Here is a 5427-nt window from a genome sequence, read left to right as displayed (position 1 = left end):
TCGTAGTCAAAGGAGCTTGTAAAGAAAAGCGTCTGGACTTCTTTAAGTTGCTTGAAGACGTTTCACCTCTCATCCGAGAAGCTTCTTCAGTTCTAAGGTCAAATGGTGGAGAGTCCCAGATATAAACCTAGTGGGAGTTTCCCCCCACAGAGGGACAAAAGGACCCCCTGAAGATCCTCTAATCGCCTGAGCCAAGGTGGGAAACTGGGTGTGGGTCCCAATCAGCCAGAGTTTCGGGTGAGCTCATTGTGAAACCTGGCCCCACCTTATCATGCGAATTCCTGAGGTCAGATGGCCCAGGATGTGAGTGGGCGTTAAGGCGTCGGGGAAGGGATCTCAAAACTGGATTATAGATGGCAGACAGTTGGTGTCGTAAACCCCCGCCTCTGTTCAAAGATGGTCGCTCACAGTGGACATAGATGGCTTCTTTCACTCCTCTTTCAAACCATCTGTCCTCTCTGTCCAAAATGTGAACATTGGCATCCTCGAAAGAGTGTCCTTTATCCTTAAGATGCAGATGGACTGCTGAGTCTTGTCCTGTGGAGGTGGCTCTTCTGTGTTGTGCCATGCGCTTGTGAAGTTCTTTTGTCCCTCTGTGGGGGGTCACTCCCACTAGGTTTATATCTGGGACTCTCCACCATTTGACCTTAGAACTGAAGAAGCTTCTCGGATGAGAGGTGAAACGTCTTCAAGCAACTTAAAGAAGTCCAGACGCTTTTCTTTGCAAGCTCCTTTGACTACACTATACATGCTTCCCTTAGGCAGTATCATTAGAAGTCATAGCATACATTTTCACTGCTATGCAGATGACACCCAGCTCTATATGTCCATGAAGCCAGATAATACACACCAATTAGTTAAACTGCAGGAATGTCTTAAAGACATAAAGACCTGGATGGCCGCTAACTTTCTGCTTCTTAATTCAGATAAAACTGAGGTTATTGTACTCGGCCCTGAAAAGCCTAGAAATATGGTATCTAGATTTCTCCTGTTTTGGCTTCCTGTTAAATCCAGAATTGAATTCAAAATCCTGCTCCTCACATACAAGGTCTTAAATAATCAGGCCCCATCTTATCTCAATGACCTTGTAGTACCATATCACCCTATTAGAGCACTTCGCTCTCGCTCTGCAGGCCTACTTGTTGTTCCTAGAGTATTTAAAAGTAGAATGGGAGGCAGAGCCTTCAGTTTTCAGGCCCCTCTTCTGTGGAACCAGCTTCCAGTTTGGATTCAGGAGACAGACACTATCTCTACTTTCAAGATCAGGCTTCAAATTTCCTTTTTGCTAAAGCATATAGTTAGGGCTGGACCAGGTGACCCTGGATCCTCCCTTAGTTATGCTGCAATAGACGTAGGCTGCCGGGGGATTCCCATGATGCATTGAGTTTTTCCTTTCCAGTCACCTTTCTCACTCACTATGTATTAACAGACCTCTCTGCACTGAATCATATCTGTTATTAACCTCTGTCTCTCTTCCACAGCATGTCTTTTATCCAGTCTTCCTTCTCTCACGCCAACCAATCACAGCAGATGGCCCCGCCCCTCCCTGAGCCTGGTTCTGCTGGAGGTTTCTTCCTGTTAAAAGGGAGTTTTTCCTTCCCACTGTCGCCAAAGTGCTTGCTCATAGGGGGTCATATGATTGTTGGGTTCTCTGTATCTATGAAGCGCCTTGAGGCGACTTTTGTTTTGATTATATAAATAAAATTGAATTGAATTGAATTGAATACAGAAACACACACAGAAACACACACACAGACACACACACACACAAACACACACACAGATGCGCACAAACACACACACACACACACACACACACACACACACACAGACACACACACAAAAACACACACACACAGACACACATACAGAAACACACACACACACACACACATACAGAACCACACACACACTAACACACAGACAAACACACACACAGACACACACATACAGAAACACACACACATACAGAACCACAAAGACACACATACAGAAACACACACACTAACACACACACACACAGACGCACCCACACACACAGACGCACACACACACACATAGACACACACAAACACACACACACAGAAACACACACACACAGACGCGCACACACATACAGAAACACACACATACACACACACACACACACACACACACATACATAAACACACACAGAAACACACACACACACACACACACACACACAGAAACACACACACACATACAGAACCACACACACACACTAACACACACACATACAGAAACACACACACACACATACAGAAACACACACACACACTAACACACACAGACGCACACACACACACACACACAGAGAAACACACACACACACACAGACACATACAGAAACACACACACACACTAACACAGACACACACAGATGCACACACACACACACACACACACACATACAGAAACACACACACACACATATAGAACCACGCACACACACTAACACACACACACACACAGAAACACACACACACACACACACACACACACATATAGAACCACACATACAGAAACACACACACACACATACAGAACCACACACACACACTAACACACACACACACACACACACACACAGAAACAGACACACACACACACTGTACAAATGTAACACATCATTGTGATGCACTGTACGATGTTGTCAGTGTAAAGATTCGTCCGGGTCATGAACACGGGCAGTTTTTTCCTTCAACCTAAATCTTTGTGTTTGCAGGATAACAAACATGCTTCATAGCGCAGAAACACTTTACAGTTTTTTACAGCCGCTAGGACACATTTCACAATACTTAGGTCACTTTTGCAAAACTCTTCACACAATCCTCCTAACTGACCGTCAGCTTGGCAAAGCAGTTCATTTCACATTCAAAATGCACTACAACTACCAAAACACTTCATTCAGGTCTCAAATAAACTCATTCTTCCAGAACACTAGCAAAGGTTGACAGCCGACAAACACACTTTGTCACCCACAAAACAATGACCTAAAAAACACTAACAACATGTAGCATTACAGTGTTTTCTTGTGTAAAACAAGGACACATCTCTGTTTATAATTTCAATATATGTTACTGGAATGAATCAGACATCATGCAGAATTCGTTAATATTTGTTTCTGTATTTTTATTGTTTTTGCACTAAGTAATCCCAAAATACAAGAATTTGTATACACACCATCCACTGATACACATACAATAGTAATGCTAATCTACTCGGTCTTCTCCATTTGGCCACAGGTTCTCATCCACATCACATCTCATGTCATCTTGGGCAACACACCTAGGAAAGAATCTTCTGGCTGCCAGAATTGAAGGAGTTGAAAAATTGAAGGAGTAACACCTGTGTAGATGTTCATCTACAATGAGAATCAGCTGTGGCTGGTTAAACTGCATTTTTAGATTTAAAATATGTTTCAATAAAATATTGCTGTTGGATTTTGCTGTCTTTTCAAGTTTTGCATTGTGTTATTGTTTTGGCCATAAGTTTAACAGTTTTGAAAACAGTATGTAAGTACATGCAAAACGTCCTGTACGTACAAAGATTTTTGGCAGTTGTTGTGTCTGAGTGAGAAAATAATTCATGAAATTTGAGAGATGTAGTCATTGAATGCATTTTGTGCCAAAACAATGATAACTGATCCTCAGTTTAGCCCACATAGACTTCTGTTGTGCTCACTGTGTGAGGAGTTTTGCAAAAGTGACCTAAGTATTGAGAAATGTGTCCTAGCGTCTGTAAAAAACTGTAACGTCTAAAGGTGAAGAAGAAAGCCGGGACAGGGGCCGCTTGTGATGAGCTCTGATCGATGACAGCGTCAGTTTGGATATCCTGGGTTTTCTGTGTCAAGAGCAAAATCAGGAGCCAGTAAGGAGGAGTAGAGCCAGTACTCCTTCACACTATCTGACCAGGATACCTCCTGGGTGGGGCCCAGCTGGGATGAGATGTCTTCAGTTTGTTTGGAACAGTGTGGTGTCCAAAGAAAAGCTGGAGGGGGCTGGATGGAGGTCTGGATAAATGGACTGATGGATGAATCTGAATCTTTGTTTCTGAGGCCTGATGTTTGTGCAGGAAGAAGAACCATGAATACAGACTAACATGAACCAGTAATGACACAAATAGATCCAATAAACCTGTCAGAAACATGCACACTTCCTCAGTTTGACCAGCTTTCATTTTCAGGACATGGTGTTTGGCAGCTCTCAGCCTGCTGAAGTGCCCTCAAGCACCACAGTAAAACCTCTAAACTAAACTGTCCATGTTCCTTTGAAAATGTTCCTTAAAGCAAATTTAATATAAAATGCATATCCAGGTGCTCAGAGACGATGCTGCCTCCTTCCTCTTTTCTTGCATCATTGTGTGCTTTTCTTTAAGTAGCTTTGCTGCAGGATAACAGATCTGATACTCGCCTTTATCTGATGGAAACCATAGACGGCGCTCATGTGTGCGTGTGTGTGTTTGTGTGTATGTGCATGTGTGTGTGTGTGTGTGTGTGTGTGTGTGTGTGTGCGTGTGTGTGGATAATCTCCCAGCAGACAGAGACAAATACCAACAGCAGAGCGAGGCCTGTGCTAATGAACAGATTCCTACATGTAAATATGTGTGTGTGCCTCCTCTCTGATTCGCTGGCTTTGATGTGGGGGAGGAGGCCTCGGGGCTCCTCAGTAACACAGAGGAGGAGGAGGAGGAGGAAGAGGGGTATACCAAAACAAAAAGGCAGGAGGCTCTGAGACATTACATAAGCACTTAGCTGCATGAATATTCCTCAAATACCTGGCATTAGAGACCTAATCTGCTTACAGAGACATTATGGGATGCACTCTGCTGCTGTGACAGGTGTCTCTGCATTAGGATGAAGATTATCAGACCGCACTCATCTTCAGAGAGATGCATGAGCTGAGCTGAACTGAGGGGGACACTTTACAGTTTTTTCTGATTGCTTAAGCACATTTTTTGTAACTATTGGCTAATTTTGCAAAACTCTTCACACAAATAAGAAAACCTGTCACCCAATAATCAAAACATTGTAGTTCTCTTGCAAAAGCAAACACAGCTAGATTAACTCTTCACACCTTCGTAAAAATGGTGTTTCCGTATCAAACAGTACACACAAGCCATCATCTACTAAGCACACAATGCGCCAACTGCACACTGATGGTATGAATACAAAACACATCTGGCTTTTGCTTTCTCTGTGCACAAGGTAGGCTATGTCAGTTTGAGCTCATACTGCTGTCATAGATCCATAAGCATAGAAGGATCCAAACTTCAAGTACTGGTGTTTATTCAAACACATCAAAACAAACACAAGTGTTCATTTCCAAGTATAGGATTATTTGCAACCGCCATAATGACTATATGGGTTACTTGGTCTGCAGTGAACATGCTTCCTCTGCCCCCAGC

At 43.2% G+C, this 5427-nt stretch overlaps 1 pseudogene across 1 annotated transcript in view; it reads left to right on the top strand.

Moving 5' to 3' along the window:
• The window catches only part of LOC309691338, a 6323-nt pseudogene extending 3593 nt beyond the window's left edge, over positions 1-2730 (top strand). The window contains exon 2 of the transcript in view: positions 1730-2730. The product of the transcript in view is annotated as an uncharacterized misc_RNA (transcript). The remainder of the gene's footprint in view (positions 1-1729) is intronic.
• The last annotated feature ends 2697 nt before the right edge of the window (positions 2731-5427 follow it).

The sequence above is a fragment of the Aulonocara stuartgranti genome (assembly GCF_965226115.1).
Source record: "Aulonocara stuartgranti genome assembly, chromosome: 16".
NCBI classification, from domain to species: domain Eukaryota; kingdom Metazoa; phylum Chordata; class Actinopteri; order Cichliformes; family Cichlidae; genus Aulonocara; species Aulonocara stuartgranti.
This window is presented reverse-complemented; position numbering and strand designations above follow the sequence as displayed.